General features: G+C 36.1%; 1 pseudogene; it reads left to right on the forward strand.

Moving 5' to 3' along the window:
- Window positions 1-25,184, forward strand: LOC144292056 (elongation factor 1-alpha 1 pseudogene; annotated as a pseudogene).
- Window positions 25,185-25,408: the final 224 nt, after the last annotated feature.

Consider the following 25,408-nt stretch of genomic DNA (forward strand, 5'->3'; position numbering starts at 1 on the left):
ATGGGGATGAAAGAGGTGACCCAGGGAGTGGATACTGAGAATGGAGAGAAAAAGGCAAAGGATCCTGAGAAGGAGCTAACAACACAGGAGGAGGACCGACAGGAGCGTGCGGGGCCCAGGCTGCTGACTGAAGCAGGTGTTTTGAGAATGGGGAGGAAATCAATTGTGTCATCACTGCTGAGAGGTCAGGACATACTGGCAAGGGGAACATTCTTGGCTGCAATCACAAGAGCTCTCCCCTGCTTCTCGGTACTGCTATTTCGATGGAAGTACAACGTGACTGACTATTGAGAGCAGTTGGGGAGGTGGATGGGCGACACTTTCAGTGAGTTTTGTGACGCAGTGAATGAGAAAAAGAGAGGAGCTGGGAGGAGGGTGAGAATTAAGAGTGGTTTTCTGGGATCCCTGGGTGGCGCAGCGGTTTGGCGCCTGCCTTTGGCCCAGGGCACGATCCTGGAGACCCGGGATCGAATCCCACGTCGGGCTCCCGGTGCATGGAGCCTGCTTCTCCCTCTGCCTGTGTCTCTGCCTCATTCTCTCTCTCTCTCTGTGACTATCACAAATAAATAAAAATAAAAAAAAAAAAGAGTGGTTTTCTTCCTTAGATGAGAAATCTTGCAACATGTTTATATGATGACAAGAATAGTCACAGCGGGCACACTGATGATACCAGAGGAATGGGGCGATGATGAATGATAAACTGAGAGAGGCGTGCTGATTAGAGTGGGCATTTAAAACAGATTGAATGAGGAACAGTGCTGTCTCATATGGGAGCAGGTGGCTGGTGAAAAGTGGAGGTAAATATTGTTAAGAGTGGTCACGGAAAGGAACTGAATAACCAAGGTGTTGGATGGGTAATACGGTTGAAATTATTAGCCATTAAAATCACAACCAAAATTGTGCCGGGGAGAGAAATAGTGAACTGGATAATATAATTTTCAAGAAAGGAGGCATTTGGAGATTACTAGATAACCACAAAAGCATATGGCGTCTCAATCCTTTTAGGAAGGACATGGCATTTTGAAGAATAAGGAAGACATCTACGTTAGCCCAGGCTCCTTGGTAAGAGAAATGTTGGAATAATCTGCACTGGAGGCATAGAAGATTGAACAAAATGGTGAAGGGAGCATGCAGAGTGTGGGGATAGCATAGGGTTCACTGATGATGACTCACATACATTCCAGAGGGCGTAGCAGAAGGGTTTGGAAAATGCAGAGTGTGGAGTGCCACGTGTATTTAGCTTAGTGGCTTGAGAAATGGGAATAAAGACCTGTTTGAAGAGGGCCAGTTATTGGTAGAGTGAACCTATGCCTGCTTCCATTTATGCTTGTTGGTAATTCTTAATATTGTTTCCTCCACTTTTCAAAGTGGACTTGATTCGGAAGACAAAGTATGAGATCACTCTATTTACAAATAAGTGAGGTAAGCAGGAATAAAAACCTAATGGGATTTGTGCTGTTGTTTTTTTTGTTTTGTTTTGTTTTGTTTTGTTTTATTGTTTGTTTGGGAAATAAGGGGTATCAGCTGTAATTAGAGTTTCCCTTTTATAACTGGTCCTGTTAAAGTAGTGGGTTTGCTGATCAAACTGACAGTGCCAACACTCACTGGGGTGTTACCCCAGTAAAAGCACATGGGGTATTGAGGTGGCTCTTATGTGCTGCAATAGATAATATGGGCACATGTGGTGAGGGCAAAGGAAGTAATATTACTAGGATTTAGTGAAAACTGGACAATTAATATTAAGCTTTTAAAGTGATTTGTCTATAAGATTCATTTTTCAGGTGTTTATCTTAAATATCCTATTTTATAAATGCAGATTATAATGGTTTGAGCAGTAACTCTCCAAATTCATGTCTGCCTTGAACCTTAGAATATGACTTTATTTGGATATTCATTCCTTCCTATGCACTTCAATAGGAAGAGGTCTTACTGGATTCAATGGGCCCTAAACTCAATGACAGCATCTTTATAGGAAAAATAAGAGGGGGGTTCAGAGACAGAGGCATATAGAAAATAAAGCCATGTAAAGACATAAAGAGAGAAGAAAACCACATGAAGACAGGGGAGAAGATTTAGCTTGATGTTGTTATAAGCCAAGGAACGCAGGAATTTCTGGTAGCTTCCAGAAGCCAGGAAAAGTCAAGTAAATATTCTTCCCTAGAGCCTTCGGAGGGAGCATGGCCTTAGAGATGACTTGATTTTGTACTTCTAGTCCCCAGAATTGGGAGAAAATAAATTCCTGTTGTTTGAAACCTCCCAGTTTGTGGCAATTTGTTATGACAGCCCTAGGAAACTAGTACAGAGACTAAGAACTATTTTTTTAAAACCAAATTATTTGAATTTGTCTCCCTTTTGAGACATCCTTTTTGTTTCAAGGAGAACATCCTTTTGTGTTCAAGGAAAAAGACAATGATCTTATTTTCATACCTTTAAAGAAATTGCCAAACTGTTACTGTGAATGCAGTTTCCTTATCACTTTGCTTTTCTTAAGGAAAGTGATGTATGGTGTAAATATGGCGTATGGTTGAGGGAATTCAATATATCAATTAGGTTTCTTTCAGAGGCATATTTAAAAGTAAAGAAACTCATGGTCACTAATTCTTATTGAATAAACACTATACTGTGGAATCTTAGATAAACTAAAAGCGAAATACTATAGAAGAGGGATATTTTGTTAATCCAAACATCAAATGGAATTATAGTATGTATAAGAAAATAAGTTTGGAAGTTCCAGTCCTAAATTATTATTTTAAAGATTTTATTTATTTATTCATGAGAGTCACAGAGAGAGGCAGAGACATAGGCAGAGGGAGAAGCAGGCTCCCTGCAGGGAGCCTGATGTTGGACTCGATCCCAGGACCCCGGGATCACACCCTGAGTCAAAGGCAGATGCTCAACCACTGAGACACCCAGGTGTCCCTCTAGTCCTAAATCAAACACTATTCCTTACCACAGGTAAGTAAGGATAACAGAGAGGTTTCCTTTAATTACAAGAATACTTGCTTCTAAAAATCAGAGCTTACTCACTTATCAGGGGGTGGAGTTCTTGGGGCTATAATCAAGTATATTCAAGAGCTTAGGCAATTTAGTATGCTAGATGTCAATCAAATCAGGAGAAAACACAGAAATTTAAAATATGCCAATGCTAGAGGTGACATAATGTAGTTATCAAGAAAAATTAGATTCCTGATGTGTTTCAGTCCCTTTAGCATGCAACCACATGTGTCTGAATTCAACGGATATGACAAATTACCGAGGGCAGTAAAATTAAGCAAAATAAAAAAAATAATTAATGATATATGAAATGTCAGGAAAGTCACCTTGCTAAAGTAGCAGCAAGTTGGGGGTTAGTGTCAAAAGTGGAAGGGAGGAACCTTTCCTTGACCAGACATTTCGGTGTTTCCTCGGGCAATGACTTATTGATAGGATATTATTAATAGGACATAGAGTAAAAATAGTTCTCAGAATGTTCTTTGAAAATATAACTACATTTTTTGGGGGGTCCCTTAACTCCATTTTGAGCTTTCTAATGTACAGTCACAGAATAATCTGAGAGTTAAGATCATGATATCTTGTTAGGTAGTGAATTCCTATAGCCTAACTAATGTATTTATGTGAATATATGTTTTGTAAACTGGCATGTTCAGTTTACAAAATACTCATTATCATTATCATCATATTTACAACAGCTAGAGATAAAAGTGGATAGACTCGATTCAACAATTCCAAATGACCTATTCACTCTGACTCATTTTGGATTGTAAAAAACCCAGAAGAAATATTGCCCAATAATTCTGTTGAAAATGTATTTGATAGCAAACCATGGGGCACAGTTAGAGGAAGAACTGGTGAAGGGAACAAGGGAGCAATGGAGAAAATGAGAACTGATAAGATTCATCCTATGCTCTGTATTCCCCAGTATTTCTCATTTAACAGTAAATTAATTGGTATTTTAGGAAGTTTTCTCACATTCTTAAGAAAAATACCACCATATTTATGTGTCGTGGCATCCTTTCATACTCAGTTAAAGATGTAAATGAATTCTATTCTAAATTACAAGGAAGTCCTACAGCACTTCCTCTTAGCATATGTTGATACATTAAACAAACCACGTATTATTTTATAAATATCAGTTTCCTCAATAGTACAACTCCACAAACTTTTTCTGCTTTCCTTTACTTTTTATTCACTATTTAATTAATGCAACAAGTATTTCTTGACCACTCTTTAAGTACATGTCATTCTTCCAGGCTGATGGAATACTAATAAAGATTTCTGTCCTCTGGATCCTGGATCCCTGAGTCACAGGATGGAGAAGGCCCCAATGGGAGGGCACCCCAGTGTGTTTCAGACATTACCAAGTAATAAGCTGTATTGTAATATTTTGGGGTAGTTTATTATAATAATGTAGCATAGCCTACTCTGGTTAATATATGGATGAAAAAGAATTTGTAAAAAAAAAAAAAAAAAGGAAAAAGAAAAAGAATTTGTAATTCTATAGTTTTAGAACCATTCAGATTTTCATCTAAATGTGAGAAGGTAATAAAAAATGTCCTAAGGTATACTAGATGTAAAAATGTAGCTAATAAACTAAAATGGATCTGTGCAATACATACTTCAAATACCTTAAATGCCAGTAATGAAGAAGAGGAAAAGGAAGAGGAGATAGTTACATAGGGAGAATGCTCACAAAATATGAAATAAAATCCATTTATTGAGTCACTGAAGAAGGAAATGCTGAACCACAAAGCCACAGGAAGGTCATGGATATAGTAAGAGCCTAAAAATACCTGGGAACAGTGAGTCTGCTGTCAACAAAATATGCTTAACATATTCTTAACTCCTTTATCCTATTTTCAGCTCCAATAATATAGCATTAAATTATTTTTGTTACCTCTCAGTTAACCTATATATTCAGTGATTTTTTTTTTCCCATGCAAAAGTCACATACTACAGATACCCCATTTTCCAATTTGAAAAAATTGAAGACTAATTGCTCTGGTTTTAATAATCAGTTCTTTTTTTTTTTTTTTTAATAATCAGTTCTTGATGATCATGTCCCAGTTTGATCTGAGTTAATCAGATAAAAAAAAATAAAGGAGAAGTTCTCAGAAGAGAATGAGTGGATGCTGTTAAAATATCCTCAGAAGTCTGCTCTAGGGCCTTTCATTCTCTTCTACCAAAATTAAATTGGGTTAATCAGAGTATTATTCTTCGTATAAAACCATTCTGAAATAGCTCTATCCACAAGCCTCTCTTATTCTCATTCTAACTCATTCATTCTTCAAACTGAATACCTATGAAAATATAATTTTCAAAATATTTTAAATAATGATCTTATTTTTTTCTCTTTTTCATTGCTCTATAATCATTAAACTAAAGTTGCACTCTAACTTGGGGATTAGCAACCATAAGAATTTCCTCACCAGGTTGTTTACTTGTGCTCCATTACCCTTAGAAAATTTGTCCTGCTTCCATTAGGACTATGGAATTATGCAGTCAACACTTTCAAAGATGGAAATGTTTTTTATATAATTCTCCTATCTAAATGGCCCTAGAAACTCCATGGTCTCAAGTTCAAAAAATTATGACACAGAAACTTCAGTCTCTTTGTTATGGCCTATGACCTCATATGCTTAAGAAATGAAGCAAAACAAATGAAATGACAATAGAACTTTAAACATAAGCCCAAATTCAAATACAGATTTATACAATAACTTATTAGATTGGTTTAGCTCTGAAACTGAATGCTCCCTTTGTTTATGGTTATTCAAAATGAGATTTTGAACTATCAAATGAGAGAAAAATCATGAAGAGAATTGCAAAAAGTCCACTAATAATTATTCAAAACTTATGTCTTACCCTAAGCAAACTTGCTTTATATTGTTGATTATGCAATATTAAATTTTAAAGCACAAACATTTCAGGAAAGGAAAAGTCAATTATGGGAAACGGAGTTTCAAAAAAAAAAAAAAACAACTAAATTTAAAGCAGATGAAAATGAAATCCTACTTTAATTTCAATCAACAAAGTGAAATATCTTCAAAGCAGCTACTCAAAGACGTGAGGGTTTAATATATAACAGTGAAATGAAAGCCATGGTTGATTTTATCAATCTGGCCAGTTTATGTAGGTTCCTTTCTTTCCCACAGTCTTTCTCTATGGTTTTCCAGAATCTATGCCCTTACATGGTAAGAAAAAAACATCTAAAAGAATAAAAAACATTTTTTTTAGAATATAAGTGTATATATATATATATTTAAAATATATTACAAAGAATGGAAGAGTAAAATGCATCCTAAAGAAGTAGTAAGAATGAAAAAAATCCACATTTCACACATCTTTTTTTTGTCTCCGTAGAGGAATAAATTACCTGTTTACATTTGCTTTATCTCCAGGGTGTTACGAGTTCTGTGATTGTTTTCCCAAACTGAAATGAGGCCCCATAATACCAGCCCTTCCCACCCTGTTTAAAACAAACACACATGAACACACCCACAGATAATTAGAAATTTATTTACCATATCTGCATCTGCAAACACTGGCTGGTTGTCAGAGTTGACAAGCCAAGTACAAGTACTGTAGTTAGGGCAGGGGGATGGGCTGCAGGTAGGGGAAGTATTAAAAAGAGAATAGCATTTGCGTCACTATAAGGCTTAAATATAGGGGGTTCGCCTATTTCCTTCACAGGAACGATCACTATGTGTGATTATTTTCTTCATTTATTGGCTTAATGGTTTATCGTCCCACCATCCTGCTAGAAACGTTTAAGCTCCAGGAGGATAAGGACCACAATGCTTCCTGCACCGGCATAGTCACAAAGGAAGGCATTCACATCATTTTTGAATTCACATCTCTCAGCTTACGCTGCAGTTTATCTCTTTTAAGAAGCTTCGTTCCCACAGTTTTCTTCTTTTAGTTTCTCTTAAATGTCATTTTAAAATGTACAATATGGAACAGCTTTACAGAATTCTTATGAAGACAGTAGCGACTTCTTGCATACCCCACACACAGTTTACCCTGAGTCTCTGGTGCTAATATGGTACAACTATCACAATTAATGGACCGATATTAATACACTGTTATCAACTAAAGGTCATATTTTATTAAAATTTCCCCTATTTCCCCCTTATGTACTTTTTCTGTTCTCAGGATCCCATCCAGGGTAACACACTGAATTAGTAGTTATATCCACTAAGACTCCTCTAGGCTGAGACAGTTTGTCAGACTTCCTGGGACAGTTTTGCAGAATGTTAGATGATTTGTAGAATATCCTTAAATTTGGTTTAACTTTTTTCTCATGGTTAGTCTGGGACTGTGTGTTTTGGGGGAGGAAAACCACAGAGGTAGGTACCATATTATTCACATCACATCACATCAAGAGTGCATACTATCGATATAACAAATGGGATGGATTTAAATCTGATCACCTGGCTTGAGGTAGTGTTAGTCATGTTTTTCCACTGTAGGTTGTCTCTGTTGTTTTTTTTTTTTTTTTTTCCTTCTCTTTCTTACTACGATCCTTAGAAGGAGGTCACTATGCACAACCTGTATTTAAGTAATGCAGAGTTATGCTTCATCCCCTTAAAAGCAAAGTATTGACATAAATTATTTGAAATTTTGCATTGGAGATTAGTCATTATTTATAATCATGTGTATCTATCACTAGGGACTAATGGATTTTTTTTTTTTTTTACTTTGGGCTTAAGTGTCAATCATATATATATATTTTTTTTTTTTCTTCCTGTCTCTGGAACTTTATATAACCTCTGGCTGTTGCCTAAATATCCTGCTCACCCTCTCCAGTAAACATAATGGCTGAATTATCTGACTTTGGCTTTCATTTCCTCAGGGAGATACTGTCTTTTTTTTTTTTTTTTTTAGATTTTATTACTTTATTCATGAGAGACACAGAGAGAGAGGTGGAGATACAGGCAGAGGGAGAAGCAGGCTCCATGCAAGGAGCCCGAGGCAGGACTCGATCCGGGTCTCCAGGATCATGACCTGAGACGAAGGCAGACGTTCAACTGCTGAGGCACCCAGGCATCTCAATAGTGTCTTGATCATTGGATAGCTAAAAAATGAAATTCAAAATGAATTTGAAGTTCAAAATTTTATTGTCTAAATTGTTATTTGAGCCATAGTGCAGTAAGATATGTAGACCTGAAAAAAGTCTGAACCTTTTAGACTAACTGATGATATATAAGGTGATGGATAAATTCACACAGGGCTAAAGGATTCACAAATAACTTAAGGAAATGTATATGTTTTTCAAAATAATTACATTATCAACAAAGTAAATGAGCAATTTATGGCTTTGAAATGCCCTGGCATGAATGTAAGCATTCCTAGGATAATAAATAAAAAGTTTGTAATTAATAACTCTATATCCACAAGATAGATACGTTGGAGAATTAAATGAGACCTTTAGTCTTGGGTCATAGAATATAAATATTCTCTAAACTTACTTTTCTTACTGAAAATAAATAATTCCTATTTTATATTGAATTCTTAGTATCGTTTTAACCAACAAAACACTCTTTAGATATACTATCATTTTTAGAAGCCCAATTGTTGGCTTTTTTTCCCCTCTAAATGCGGTAGGATGAACATCCTTATACCTACATTTTATGCAAAGCTGTATCTTTGTTTCAGAATTTTTTAAAATGCAGTTTCTTGGAAAAAAGATTTATTTATTTGTAGTTATGGTCACCATTGCCAAATTTTCAACCAGAAGTTTTCATTCCTATTCACATTTTTGGATAATGTCCTCCACATTGAATTATGTACTTATCTGAACTCCAAGAATTCAGAGTAAACACATTTTGGAGATTTCATGCCAGCTTATAATGCCGCCTTCCCTGTTTTCTTAACATTCTACCTTCTGAGTATTAACATATACTCTGATGTAGTATCTTAAGGGATGATTTTTGATCCAGGATGTAGAGCAATTTCTATTTCTGATTCTTTTAGTTGCAGTCTCCAGGTGACCTTGTCTTGTCCTTTGCTCCCCTTAATGGCTCCCTCCCCAAGCATATGTGCTTCAAACACACTAGTTGTGAAAAGAAATCTCATTTTCACTTGCTGGCCAAAACAAAGCTTTATGTAAATGCAGTTGCAGTTTCATAATAGTAAACTGCTCTAAGAACTAGCATTATTTTTAGGAAAAGAACAAATACATGGAGAAAAGAAGAGATAAATGACAGAATTCCTGAAAGCAAGCAAGCAATGGGACTTAGCCCTTCCTGTCAAAGGATTGTAAGTCGTTGACTTTCATGATGTTCTTTGAATTTCTCTTTATTTTTTTAATTGAGTCTCTCTTTTTGAGTTAAAAATTGAGAAAAAAACTGATTAATTTGTTGATAGATAAACATATGACATTGGAAAGAATAAATTAGTATTGATTTGATCATTCATATTTTTCAATGGCCTAGTTTCATATTCCCAAAAAAGAATACAACTATGGTAATATTGAAATGCAAATAAAATACCTTTTTAGTAACTTAGATGTCATTAGAAAATAATCACCTATGTTTATTTAAAATGTTCTTTATGTTTACATAATATTTTGAATTCACTAGAGAAATTAAATGATTTAATAATACTAGTGGGTGGGCAGCCTAGGTGGCTCAGCTATTTAGCACTGCCTTCGGCTCAGGGCTGATCCTGGAGTCCCGGGATCGAGTCCCACATCAAGCTGCATGGAGCCTGCTTCTGCCTCTGCCTGTGTCTCTGTGTCTCTCATGAGTAAATAAATAAATTCTTAATAATAATAATAATAATTAATAATAATAATAATAATAATAGGTCAGTTTGAATAAATGACAAGAACTTCTTATTCAAAAATATGGTAACTGTTGTCCAAGATTCTTAGCCAGTTTTGGAAGTTTCCAATGTGGGTAGGCTATGCTATTAAGTTAATATGAAATAAAAAATAAATGACTTGTGGTTTACTTGAAATGTTCTAACCCAATTGATCCCATGATATTGACCTTAAGTCTTTTTTCTTCCCCTTCCAAAGGTAAGTGCCTGTTTAGGCATTTGTCCACTGAATATTTATTGAACACTTCATGCAAAGCACTGTGCTGGTCAATTTAAGGGGCAAAAGAATCTGAAATCTACTTATTTGAATGTATATTTATAAACAATTATAATGCAGAGAAGAAACTAAGAGTGTCCTAAGGAATCTGCAAAAACATAGTTTTAAGAGGTAAAAGGAAGAAAGACACAGCTGAGGGAAGGTAGAGGCAAGTTTAGAGACAGTTTTTAAAATATGAATGAGATTTCAAGGTAGAGATAAGTTAAGACAGTAATTCCTGGGAGGATCAATGTTCCAAATACAAGAAAAATGAAAGCAATTCAAGGATGACACCAGGAGCATTCTGTGACTAGTGTATATGGTGAACATAAGGAATACAAGAAGGAAAAAAATAATATAGATAAGCAGGCAATCTTTCATCCTAAGAATACTCTTCAACTTATAACTCAGGTTTAAATAAACGTTTTAAACTAAGAGCCCAACCAAATCTGCCGTACTGCCTGCTTTTGCAAATAAAGTTTTATTGGAACGCAGTGTGGCCGATTAATTTATATCCTGTTCATGGCTAGTTTGACACTGTAATGCCAAAGTTAAGTGGTTGCATCAGAGACAAAATATTTATTATTAAGCTTTGCAAGACTTAACATATTTATAAACTGACCTTTTACAGAAAAAGGTTGTTGAACACTGTCCTGGATTTCTGTGCAAATATTAATGAGGGGCTTGGTATTAGTAGGCAAATAGCTACACATGTGCTAAAGTTTAAAGTTATGGCATATTGAATTCACTATAATAGTATCATAGATTCCTTGGCACACCTCTTACTTTTACAGAATTAAATGCAGAGAATGATTTAGAAGAAGGATAACATAACTGTATTCTGATGCGTTCTCAATTGTATTTGAAGTTCAAAAATATGTCTTCAAAAATGAGAGGATGTTGGATTTTTACTTTCTGGACTGTAGACATCACATAAATGGTATTTTTTTTCCAAGTAGTTGTTTTCTGATGTTATTAATTCAAATATAATAAATGAATATGTGAAAAAAAAAATCACTGCTAGAACTGCTCCCTGTCTCTTCACTCACAGTTTAGGCTAGGACTGTTTTTGAACTCTAGATCCTCTAAGGTATAATTTGCACTGGTTGCTTGTACCCACTTTGAAAGTATATCCTTTCCCCAGTGCCATCAACTCTCTTTTATCAGCAATTCTCACCCTTTTGAAAGTGTTCACTCTTACCATGTGGCAGTGAATCTTATATGTGTTCAGGGGCAGCTAGCAGTGATGCCCTGGAGTTATTTTCTTTGTGATAGAGAGTTATAACTCTTCAGAGCCCATTTCCAAGGTGAACTTGGTTCCTGTGGTTATCCACCTGCCTCCTTTAGAATTGCTTCTAAGTCACGAATGTGATTGCTTCTGAATCCTTCCGAAGATCACTCTGGGTTCTGCAAAGCAGGGTTTAAACACTAAAAACAAAACAGAACAAAATGTCATTGGTAAATGTTTTTAAAGAAATTTATAGATATTGCATAGGTATCAATAAATAGTAACATTCAAATCAAAACCAGATGACAATCAACTACAAGTATCTGAGAGTGATATGATACTAGAGAAAATCACTCTCTGAAAGCCTAACTTAACACAATTAAGTGATCCCATTGTTCACAAGAATGACTTTCAGTATTTCAAGAATTGTTCCCTTGGCAATCTGTAGACTGCTGGCAAAGGTTATTAGACAAATATAAGGGCCATATACAGGTCTCCCTCAACTTCAGATGGGGTTATATCTGACAAATCCATCATAAAATGAAAATATCCCAAGTTGAAAATGCTTAACTTGCTGAGCAAAATAGCCTAAGCTAGTCCACCTTAAACATGCTCAGAACACTTGCATTAGCCTATAGTTGAGCAAAATAATGTAATATAAAGCTTGTTTTATAAATTCATGGTGATTATATCATGTAATTGATTGAATGCTGAAAGTAAAAACAGAAGGTTGTATGGGTATAGGCTGGTTTTAAGTATATCCTTGTTTACCCTCACAGTGCTGCTGTATCATACTGCATATTGCTAGCCTGGGAAAAGACCGAAATTCAAATTTTGTAGTATGGTTTATACTGAATGCATATTGCTTTCACACCATTGTAAAGTAAAAATGAAACCATAAGACAGGGACCATCTGTAATATTATATTAGGAGATACGAATATATATACACACAAACATTGGTGCATTTATCTAATTATACTTACTTAATTTTACATTTGAAATGACCTAATTTTTTTTAGATTCTAAAAATGCCTAACATCAGTTCTGGCATATTTTATATATATCTATATTTATATTTATATTTATTTTGTATTTTTAAAACATATATGACACATTTCTTTATTATTAAGTGAAAGAAGTGATGTCTAGAGATACTATGTACATATATTTCTTTATTTAAAGACAATTCAAAGAAATTTTACACATATATACCATTTTGTCCTTTAATTTTTATACTAGCTTTATTAGTGATTATACCTTTCCTAAATTTATCTTTCTAGTGAGATTTATTATTTCATATGCCTATTGTTACCAAAAATACTCTAATTTCAGCTTAAGGAAGTCTCTTTTAACAATTCTTGTTAGGGCTGTTTAGTGGTGATGAATTCCTTTAGCTTTTGCTTGTCTGGAAAACTTTTTATTATTCTTTAAATTCTGAATGATAATTTTGCTGTATAGAATATTCTAGTTTGGGTTTTCTTTTTCTGTAAGCACTTTAGATATATTATGCCACTTGCTCTGGCCTGCAAAGTTTCTGTTGAAAAATCTTCTAGTAGTTTTATGGGGGTTCCATTATATGTGACAAAAGTTTGTTTTCCTCTTACTGTTTTTAATAGTCTCTCCTCATTTTTGACTTTTGACATTTTCATTATCATGTATTTTGGTGTGGGTCTTTTTTGGATTCATCTTATTTGGAACTCTCTGAGCTTCCTGGGTCTGAAGATCCATTTTCTACCTCAGCCAGGGAATTTTTCAGCCATTTTTTCTTCAAACAAGATTTCTGCTCTTTTCTCTTTCTCTTTTTCTTCTGAGAGTACTATGATGCTGATATTAGTCTGTTTGATATTGTCCGGTACCTCCCTTAAACTTCTTCACTATTTTTCATTCTTTTTGTTTTTGCTGCTCTGTGTTCCACTGTTGTGTCTTCAGGTTGACTGATCCTTTCTCCTGCTTTACCTTGTCTGCTGTTGAATCCCTCTAGTGTATTTTCAGTTCAATTATATTCTTCAACTATTTGGTACTTATTCCTGACTTGTATTTGATACTTGCTTATATTTTCCATCTCTTTCTTGTTTTCACTGAGATCATCCATTCTCCCCCGCCCCCCGCCATTCAATGAGCATCTTTATAACTATAACTTTGAACTCTCTATCAGGTAAATTACTTATTTCTTTTTCATTAAGCTCTTTTTCTGAGGGTTTTTTTTTTTTTTGGTTGTTGTTGTTGTTGTTTTTGTTTTCTTCTTAGAATATATTCCTCTGTTTCTTCATTTTGCTTGACTCATCATGTTGGTCTCCATATAGTAGATGAAACAACCACCTCTTCCAACATTGAAGGAGTGGCCTTGTGTCACATGAGAACCTTATCATTCAAGCCAGCTCCAGCTCTTTGTTGTCACTCAAACCTTGGGAGCTATTACAAATAAGAACTCCCAATAATTGAGAGTGTGCCTAGACCTGCCATTGTCTGTAAGGGAAGGATTTTAGTACCTAGTTTCAGGCTTTTGGGAAGCCAGACCCTCAGGCAGCAGCTTTTAAAAGTATGCAAATATATCTACAATCCCATGGGGCCACAGGCATACACCCTGCTGGCCAGATCATCTGGATCATCTGGTATCCTCTGGACAGCAGTTGCAAAAATTGGGTCTCCTTCCCATGAAAACTGAGCTTCTGGGTCTTTTGCCTTTTGCTATGTCCTGTAAGGTGGCAGCTGCTTAAGGGCTCTTTCTCTGACAGTTACAGTCTTTGGGACTCACAAACATAAGTTCCACTGGCTGCCAGAGCCAGGTGATGTAGATGTGTTCCGTGGGGGACAGCCACAAAAACGGAGCACCAAACACATGTAAAAACTCTCATAAGGGAGTTTCTAGTACTCTGAAGCAAAGCAAAAGGAGAACACTAAGAGTGTGAAGATGGAAAACATCAAAGAATTAATACCTATTCTTCCAAAAAACAGGAGAGGAGTGAATTCTTCTAAAGTCATTTTATGGGGCCAGTCTTACCCTGATACCAAAACAAGACAAGGGTACTACAAGAAAAGAAAATGACAGGTCAATATCCCTAATGAAGATGTATGCAAAAATGCTCAACAAATGTTAGTAAACTAAACTCACCAATACAATAAAAGTGTCATACACTATGATCCAGTGGGATTTATTCCAAGGATGCAAAAATGGCTCAATATCTATAAATTAGTGTCATATACCACATTAACAAAATTAAGGATATATGTTCTTCTCAATATATGTAGAAAAAAAAGCATTTGGCAAAATTCAACTTCCATTTGTAATAAAATTTCTCAACAAAGTGGGTATAAAGGGAATTTACCTCAACATAATATATGAAAAGCCCACAGCTAACATCATACTTAACAGTAAAAAGCTAAAAGCCTTTCATCTAGGATCAGGAGCACAAGACTGATGCCCAATATTGCCACTTTTATTTAACCTAGTATTGGAAGTCCTGGCCAGACCAATTAGTCAAAGAAAAAGAAAAAAAACTTACAAATTCAAAAGGAAGAAGTAAAACTGTCACTATTAGTCAATGGCATGGTATTACATATAGAAAATCTTAAAAGCACCATCAAAAAAAAAAAAAGACAAAACAAAATAAACAACAAAAACAAAACAAAACAAAAAAACTGTTAGAACTAATAAATTCAGTAAAATTGCAGGGTACAAAATCAATATGCAAAATCTGTTGCATTTCTATACACCAATAAAAACTACCTGAAAGAGAAATAAAACAATTCCACATATAATTACATCCAAAAAGGTAAAATATCTGGGAATGAACTTAACCAAGATGGTGAAAGACCTGTTGAAAACTTCAAGAGTTTAGTGAAAGAGATTGAAACACAAATAAATGAAAAGATATTCTATGCCCATGAATTGGAATTATCAATATTATTAAAATGCCCATAATACCTAAGGCAATTCAGTGCAGTCCCTATCAAAACTCCAATGGCATTTTTTCAAAGCAATAGTTATATCCTAAAATTTGTATGGCTACACACCCACACCAACACACAGGACCTAAATTACCAAATCAATCTTGAGAAAGAACAAAACTGGAGATAACCATGCTCTCTGATTTCCAACTATATTACAAAGCTATTATAATTAGTATGGCATTAGCATAAAAAGAAACACATAGGTCAGTATAACAGAATAGAGAGCCTAGAAATAAACCCATGCATATATAGTTAACTAATTTAAGACAAAGGAGTCAAGAATATACAATGGGGAAAGGATCAGCTCTTCAGTGAAACTGGACCACTATCCTACACCCTACACAAAAATTAACTCAAAATAAAGACCTGAGTATAAGACTTGAAAATACGGAATTCATACAACTTTATCACAGGAACAGAAACCCAAACAATCTGTTTTAAAATGAACAGAAAATCTGAATAGGCGTTTTCTAAAGAAAATGTACAGATGGCCAACAGGTATATGAAGAGATATTTTACATCATTGCTCATCAGGGAAATGAAAGTCTAAGCCACAATGAGCTATTGCCTCACACCAGTCAGAATGACTGCTACCAAAAACATAAGAAATAATGAGGATGTAGACCCTGTGCAGTGTAGGTAGGAATGTAAATTGGTGTAGCCACTATGGAAAGAACTGTGGAGATTCTTCAAAAAAATTAAAAAATACAACTATACTTATCCAGAAATTCTCCTTCTGGGTACTTATCTAAAGAAAATGAAAACACTGATTTAAAAAGATATACGCATTACTATGTTCACTGCAGCATTATTTATATAGCCAAGTTATGGAAACAACCGAAGTGTCCATAGTGGATAAAGAAGATTTGGTGTACACACACACACACACACACACACACACACACACAGGAATATTATTCAGTCATTTAAAAAATGAAATCTTGCCATTTGCAACAGAACAGATGGACCTTGAGAATATTATGCTAAGTGAAATCAGTCAGACAGAAAAATACCATATGATCTCTCTTGTCTATAGAACCCAAAACAAATAAACAAACAAGTTCATAGATACAGAAAACAGATTGGTGGTTGCTAGAGGTTGGAGGTTAAAGGGTGGGAGAAATAGGTAAAGAGTTACTAAAAAGAAAATGTATGCATATATAATAGAAAAGATTATGAATAATCTTAGTAAGAAATGTAAATATCTTAAGACATTTGAATAAATAAATGGTGGCTGAACAATATTTATAGGTGAAATTTTCAGCCATATAAAGAGGTAAAAATTTTAAAACCAGCTAAGACTTACTTTTTAGAACTTGACAACACATTTCTCAAGTTCATCTGAAAAAAAAAAAAAAATGATAGGACTATCCAAAGAAACTTTATAGAAAAGTTAGGAGGTTCTTCTTCAACAGGTAAGAAAACACACTAATGACAAAAGACAAAAAATATTTTAAATCTAAAAGATCTATAACCTTTATATTTTCTGAATGTATCAGAAGCTAAAATATATTTCATAATTAATAATAAAGGGAATTGGTAGTCTAGAGAAAAGATGGAATCCAGAAAATAGAAATAAAAGATCTTGGAATGAATAAGTTCTAATAGATATATTAATAATAACTCTAGGGAATAGTAGCCAAAAGCATTCATGAAGAAGTTTATCAAATATTTAATATTAATCTTTTTGCATTGCTTTGCAAAAAAAAAATCACTGGAAGTCTTCAGTAAGATATGCCATATAGACACATACAAATAAGCCACAAGGATAGAATCCTGTAGAGCTGAGGAATTTACAGTGTATCAGTCATGTTTCAGTGCAGGAAATGGAAACTGCTGCAGATATTTTTAGCAGAAATATAAGAGAGGAATCTTCAAATTTTTGGCATGGCTAGGGAAGTAGGAATCAAGGAGCCATGATAATAGTTTTGCCTTGAGAGTGACCAGGATCCAAATTTTGCTTTGCTAGAAATTTTGCTGTAATGTCTCAGGTGCTCCACCTCCATGAACCTGATGAGTGGAGAAGAGAATGTGGAAAATGGGCACAGCCCAAATCCACGCGTGCTGGAGGCTACTGGTCTCCTCGTTCATTGCAGAAGGGTGGCATCCACCTCCACTTCCACCTTTCAGAACTCCTGCTTTCTAACTAATTCATACAACCCATTCACTTTAAGAAGGATGAGAGGAAAATGCAGATTTTTTTATCTTCCCAACCACTCTGAACAGGAGAGTAAAATTGAGACCGAAAAATCTTTGTAGGGTGTCTCAGGGGTTTAGCTCTGCTTTCAGCCCAGGGTGGATCCTGGAGACTCAGGATCAAGTCCCACGTTGGGCTCCCTGCATGGAGCCTGCTTCTCCCTCTGCCTGCGTCTCTGCCTCTCTCTCTCTCTTTCTCTCTCTCTGTGTCTCTCATGAATGAATAAATGAAATCTTAGAAAAAAAAAACTTTGTAAACATAAGATTAAGAAGATGAAGAAGAAGTATGCATGGTACATTTGTACAAGAAAAATATGTTTAATGTTACCTCTCATTAACGAAATATAAATTAAAACCAATATTAAAAAATTCTTTTAAAATTTAATGATGAATTCTGAGAAGTGTTCAGTGAGATGAAAATTCCCATGCACTACAAAAGAAGAATAAATTGATAGAATATTGGACAGCAATCTGACAGTAGGTATCTAGAGCTTTAAAAATGACTCCATCCTCCATACAGCAATCTACTTCTAGGACTCTAGCTTAGGAAGTCATGTGGTCTCCCATTTATGATCAGGAATATTGGTAGTGGGAGCTTTTTTTGTAAGTGTGAAAAATAAGAAAACAACTAGTGCCCAACAGAAAGGGAATTACTTCTATATAATCATGTATAATAAAGCTTTGTAATGATTTTGGAAAATGTTCATGCTAAGTAAAATCAAGTGGAACAAAAAATATCTATAAAATATTAAGCTGTTATGGACAAAGAATAATATTATTGTCTGCTTCCGTTCTCTAACACTTCCTACTGACTTTTTATAACTGTTAATATCAAAAATAATTTATTTTTTTAACTCCCCAATGTGCCTACCATTGTAGGTAGCATGGAATTTAATTTAATTCTGTTTAATTTAATTATTTTTTTAAAAAGATTTTATTTATTTATTCATGAGAAAAACAGAGAGAGGTAGAGACACAGGCAGAGGGAGAAGCAGGCTCCATGCAGGGAGCTCAACATGGGACTCGATCCCGAGTCTCCAGGATCAGGCCCTGGGCTGAAGGTGGCACCAAACCGCTGAGCCACCTGGGCTGCCCAATTTTATTTTATTTAACCACTGATAGGTTAATAGATTGGGGAAAAGGGAAGTTTTGTGTACTAATAAAATCATTAATTGGATCTAGAGCAAAGCATTTATTTAATAGGAGATATGAAAAGAAACATGTAAAAAAGCAAATTTAGGATCAGCATGGACTATGTTAATTCTCTTTTTCTCAGGTATTGGTGTTTGCAAATCCTACAACTTACTGTAATAGTAAATTGTTACTTTTTCATTAAATCCCTAGGTTCAATGACCATTTTAGAAAAAGCTGTGTGATATTGGTATTTTAATTTTATTTATGGACTACAAAGCCTAGAGAGAGCGTTCTTTTTTCTTTCTCAGGTTTATTGAGGTATAATTGATAAATAAAATTCTAAGATATATTTAAAGTGTATAATGTGGTGATATGATTTGATACATACACAGTGAAAGGATTTCCATCCACCCCTCATTGAGTTGACATATCTTCACCTATTGACATTTATTTGTTTATTTGTTTGTTTTATTGGTGAGAACATTTAAACTCTACTTAGACTTTTCTAGCTACTTTTGTAAGTGTGATTTTTTTTTTTTCAAATAGAATGCTGGCAAAATTGGAGCTGATAGTAGTAAGCAAAAGAAAAATCACCGGGCTGAGCGATTTTTCAAAGTCACAATTATGGTAGGTGGTGTGACATTTGCCTGTGTCATTCCTGGTACCTTAACTTAGAGCTTTATCGAGAGGAAAGGAAAAACAAAGAAACCCATACCCAAGAGTGTAAGGTGAAGTCAGCTTCCTGAATGTCAGAGAGAATTGAAATTTAGTAACTCAGGTATCAATGGATCCCATTCGACCAATAGGCGATTCTCATTCGTAGAAGGGCACGGAGGATCTGCGTGAGCCAGCATCAGAACTTCATTTTGTCTAATAGCCTGCTTTTATTTATTTTATGGACAAGAACGGTCCTCTCAGAATATATCACAGTGATGTTGGAAATGCATTTTGCACCTTAGGACTCTGCTTGGCTGAAGTGAGCTGGTTACCCAAAGCGACCTCATCACACATCAGGGTGGGTGGAAAGACTTCCCCTCATAGTTGTGTGTTCTGTGGTGCATCAAATCTATCCTCGGCCACAGAGTCCTTTGGGGAGGAAGAGATGCTGGAAACTACCTCTGAGAACAAAAGGACAAGCCAGTGTTTGCTAAGCAGTGAAATGCAATGTCACAAGTGGGAATCCAGGCTATAGGTTCTCAGTGGGCCTGTAAAGCAAATTCTAATGCTGTCCTGTGCAGAACTCAACAGCCAGCTCAGGAGGGGGCAGGATGGCCGTATCAGCAACTGTAAAAATAACATCTTAGAGATGCTGTTTCTTTTTAAACAAGTTTAGAATAAAAAACAAAACAGATTACTGAGTTTGGAAATGTGTTTTGTGGTGGGACACATACTTCCAGTGGGGGTCTTATATTTTTTGCCCAGGATTTTACCAAGAGGCATTGACAGTTTTTCTCCAAACCATCTTTTCAAGGATGTTTTTATAGAAAAGAGCTTTCAAAGATAGGGACAGTATCTTCCTCTGGGGCAAAGGGTAGATTTGTTCCATGGGGGCATGATAAAGATAAAGTCTCCCTTTGGAGACAAATTTTGGGGCAGGTTTGCTAGAAGCCCTCAAAGATCTAGAGTTTGTGGACTCTGGGTCCCTGGGCCCAAATCGCATCCTCTCTCTGCCTCACCACTGTGGGACTTTGGAGGCAAGCGTACTAATGTGAATGTGAAGCTCATGCTGCCTGCTTGGTCACGATAAGAAAGATCTTTGCCTCTGACCCAGAATCATGCATCTTCTGACAATGGCAGACTAACTGCCTAGCTTACCAGTAGAACAAAATTTTAGTCTCAGCAATTTATTGTTATTAAATTTAAAGATTTTTTTCTGATAATAAAAACAGTAATGTCTTTGCAAGGAATTTGAAACGTAGATATGTAAGAAGGAAAAAAGTCTATGATCTAATGACACATCTAGGGGCACCCGGGTGGATCAGCGGTTGAGTGTCTGCCTTTGGCTCAGGTCATGATCCTGGGTCCTGGGATCGAGTCCCACATCGGGCTCCCTGCAGGGAGCCTGCTTCTGCCTCTGCCTGTGTCTCTGTCTCTCTCTTGGTGTCTATCATGAATAGATAAATAAAATCTTTTAAAAAAAAAATCTCTATATCTAGAGAAGGGTAATATTTTGGTTTTAGCACAAATTTTATTATTGCTCTATATGCACATACATAATATTATGTATACTTGCAAATAGCATAAATTGCATTTTCTCTGTTTCTTTTGTCCCCTAAAATTAGGATGAATATTTCCATCACTAATTTTTTAAACATGATTTTGAATATCTGCTTAGTATTCTCTCTTATTATAACCAAACCATTATTTATACAATCCTTCTCTTATTACTGAGTAGTTAGGTAATTTAGAGCTTTTAGCGATTAAAAATAATAATTCTACAGTGAGCATCTTTTCCTATGCATAGCGTACTTCTTTTATTTGCATGTAACCAAAATTCACAAGATAAAACTGCTCGGTCTCAGCAATTTTTCATTTAACATTTTTTCACGTGTGCTTTGGTTCCCTCGGGGCTGAGCCAGAACTTCCATATGATCAGAATCTGCCCAGGGGGTGGTTTCTCTGATCCTTAACTTTGTTAGGCTCTTCATCTGGGTAGATGGCTCTAATAGTTTACTTTTTTCTGAGGGTTTGTTCCAGAAGTGTTGGTCTGTTTCCTACATCCCACTGAGGTCAGACTTTTCACCCTGAGTTAGTGAGTTGCTCATCAAGGCTCATCCAATTTCTCTAGGTTTGTTGAAGATTTCATTTCATCCTTTCCAAACAAAGGCACATGGATGTGGGGTAGTAGATTTACTTCAGAGTCCTGTCAAAATCTACACTTTGGTTTCTTGCATTCTTAACATTTTTAGGTAGCTATGATTAATAGGAGTTGCTCTCCTGATGGCTTTAGAATGACACGTTTCTCATTTGAGAATTAATGTCATACTGAACATGCTTTATCAAATTATTCATTCTAGATAATACCATCTTCACTTAAAAAACTACCCGGAGAGTACTCTCATTTTGTTTCTCTCTCTGATGTCTGCCACATGCTCTAAAGTAACTTCTGTTACTTGTCTAAGAAAGTTTACTTATCATTTTGCTAAGGGGTGGTAGGTACATCACGATAGCTTAGGTCATATACCCTAGAGGTAAAGTTTAGGCTCTAATAGACAGGATCTAGTTTTCCAGTAGTATCAAATTCAAAATAATGGTGACTTTGCCTCTTCCCAAATCAAATGAATGGGCTATAGGGTCATGTGTCTGACATCATTTTGGGGTAACATACTGCTGTTCCATCAGCAACTTACACACAAAGCTTAAATTAGATTTCCCTCTCTATGAAGTGATGAGCAGAAAGACAAAGCACCTATTCAGCTTTGTGTTTGCATGCTTATATCTGAAAGGAATATAAATGAAGCAAATAATTAAAGGACTACAAAAAGAAATGAATAAAAACTCTTCTCCTGACACCAAAATCATCATTAAAAAACTCAGCCTTCTGAAATTTCTGTTTGCAGCTTTGTTAAGATGGTTTGCGTCCTTTTCAACCTTCCCGCTTAGAGAAGATAAACAAGCAAAAAAAAAAAAAAAAAGTAAACAAGATAAAGAAATAAAAATAAACAAATGAAAAACTCCTGAGTTAGTCATGAGGCTCCAGATCGGGTAAAGTCTGGAATCTTTATTTCCCATGTGCACTTTATAAATACAATTTAAGTATTTCTGGTCATTAAAATATAAGAAGCAAGAATATTTCATCTTTTTATCCCAGCACTCTTGCCTGTAGCAGACCTCAAACACATATTTATGGGATTAATGAATAAATCAGTGTTCTGAATCAGGGCATGATGAATGAATGACAGCTGTGTTTTCTTATGATGATGCAAAATGTGGATGCAAATGTCAAAGCAAACACTACACTGGGCAAAGTTAAATAGGCAAGGAAGGCTTTATTCAAGAATATCGCCATAGCAGAAAGACCCCAGAACTCAGTCTGACTCAGTTCCATTCAATCAAAAGGTGACGGGTTGGTCTGCTCTTCTATCTCCCTCTCTCTCTCTGCTCTCACTCTCACTCTCACTCTCACTCTTTCCTTAGCACTAGAGTGAGCTAGTGGAAAGGATAGGGGAGGTTGACTAGTGGAGTGTGTCCACCATGTCAAATTTTTCCTGAATTTGCAAAATGATTTTCTTTATGAGTAGGCTTGCTGTCTTGCTGTCACCCACTGAAATTAGGCTCGTTCTTTTTTCTTTCTTTCTTTCTTTCTTTCTTTCTTTCTTTCTTTCTTTCTTTCTTTCTTTCTTTCCTTCTTCTTTTTTAAAGATTTGTTTATTTATTTATTTACTTACTTACTTATTTATTTATGAGAAACACACAGAGAGGGGCAGAAGCAGGCCCTTCTTCCTTGCTTATTTAACTTTGTCCAGTGTAGTGTTTGCTTTGACACATGCATCCACATTGTACATCTTCATAAGAAAACACAGCTGTCATTCATTCATCATACCTTGATTCAGAACACTGGTTTATTCATTAATCCGATAAAAGTGTGTTTGAGCTCGGCTACATGCAAGACTGCTGGGATAAAAAGATGAAATATTCTTGCTCCTTCTTCTGCCCTGCAGGGAACCCAATGCGAGACTCAATCCCAGGACGCTGAGATCATGCCCTGAGCCAAAGACAGATGCTCAACCACTGAGCCACACAGGTGTCCCGGCTCATACTTCTTAACAGAGATGTGTGATACAGGATACAGGCTCTAATCTTCCTTGGTGATTGCATTTCAAAGGCATTGCTCCCAGATACCTGATAAAAACAATCCTGGGTCATAAAACTGGCAAGATGATTTTTAAAAATCTGCTGTATATCTCAAAGGGGCAGAGAAAGAATTTACAATTATAAATTTTGTAAAGTAAATGCTCTATAAAGGGAAGTTCCTTTGGTCAGGAAGAAGACTGTCTAAAGTTTAGTCAAGCTAAGGGCTCGTTACGTGCATCTTCTTAATTTGACAGAAATTGATTACAAGGGAAAATCTCTTCTCCCAGTGTATGGGAACTGGTAACTATTTCTGTTTTATTAATATTCAAGGAAGGTCAGATATGAGAATATCATTATGTGAAATCAGTGAGAATAAAGATATAACTATTATTTTTTGCAACGGATTTGTCACCAGAACATAGGCTTTGTGAAAACCGCCTCTAAACCTTCAGCAAAATAGAAAAAGAAAAGACTCACATCCACATCATTATCATTGGGCACATAAATTTGGACAAGGCTACCACTCTTGGTCATCTGATCTACAAATGTGGTGGGATTGACCAACTACCAAAACATTTGTGAAGGAGGCTGCTGAGATGAGAGAGTGTACCTTCAAGGGTGCCTGAGTCTTGGATGAACTGAAAGATGAACGTGAACGTGATATCATCATTGATATCTCCCTGGAAATTCAAGACCAGGAACTATTATGTGACCATCACTGGTGCCCCAAGGTACAGAGTGTTTATCAAAAACATGATTACAGGCACATCTCCAACTGACTGTGCTGCTGGTGTTGATGGATTTGAAACTGGTATCTCCAGGAATGGGCAGACCTGAGAGCATGCCCTCCTGGCTCACACACTAGGTATGAAACAACTAATTGTTAGTGTTAACCAAATGGATTCCCCCGAGCCACCCTACAGCCAGAAGAGAGACAAGAAAATCCTTAAGGAAGTTAGCACCTACATCAAGAAAATTGGCTGCAACCCTGACCGTATCTGTGTCAATTTCTGGTTGGAATGGTGACAACATGCTGGAGCCAAGGGCTAACATGCCTTGGTTCAGAGTGGAAAATCACCCATAAAGATGGCAAAGCCAGTGCAACCACACTGCTCAAAGTCCTGGATTGCATTTTGTCACCAACTGGTCCAACTGACAAGCCCTTGTATCTGCCCTGCCATGACATCTACGGAATTGGTGGTATTGATACTGTCCCTGTAGGCCGAGTGGAGACTGGTATTCTTAAACCTGTCATAGTGGTCACCTTTTCTCCAGTCAACGTTACAACTGGAGTAAACTCTGTTGAAATACACCATGACACGTTGAGTGAGGCTCTTCCTGGGGACAGAGTGGGTTTCAGTATCAAGAATGTATCTGTCAAAGATGTGCATTGTGACAGTGTGGCTGGTGACTGCAAAGATGACGCACTAATGGAGGCAGGTGGCTTCATAGCCCAGGTGATTATCTGGAACATTCCAGGCCAAATCAGTGCTGGATATGAACCTATGTGAATTGTCACACAGCTCACTTTGTTTGCACGTTTGCTAAGCTAAAGGAGAAAATTGATCATTGTTCTGGAAAAGAAGCTGGAAGATGTCCTCCAGCTCTTAAAATCTGGTGGTTCTGCTGTCATTTGTATGGTTCCTGGCATGCCTGTGAATGTTGAGAGCTTCTTTGACTATCCTATTCTGGGTTGTTTTGCTGTTTTTGACATGAGACAGATGGTTGTTGTGTGGACAAGATGGCAGCTGGAGCTCTCAAGGGCACCAAATCTGCCCAGAAATCTCAGAAGGCTAAATGAGTATTGTGCCCAATACCTCCCACCCTACTCTTAACCAGTGGCAGAAGAATGGTCTCAGAAGTGTTTCTGTCAATTGGCCATTTAAGTTTAATAATAAAAATCTGGATCATGATACTAATGTATCATAAAAGCTTCCGAAGGAACAGTGAATGTTCTGTGGGCCAATTGGGTTTTTGTGTGTATGTGGCAGTTTTAAGATATTAGTTTTCAAAATCAGTACTGTT

The sequence above is a fragment of the Canis aureus genome, chromosome 21, assembly GCF_053574225.1.
Source record: "Canis aureus isolate CA01 chromosome 21, VMU_Caureus_v.1.0, whole genome shotgun sequence".
Lineage (NCBI taxonomy): Eukaryota > Metazoa > Chordata > Mammalia > Carnivora > Canidae > Canis > Canis aureus.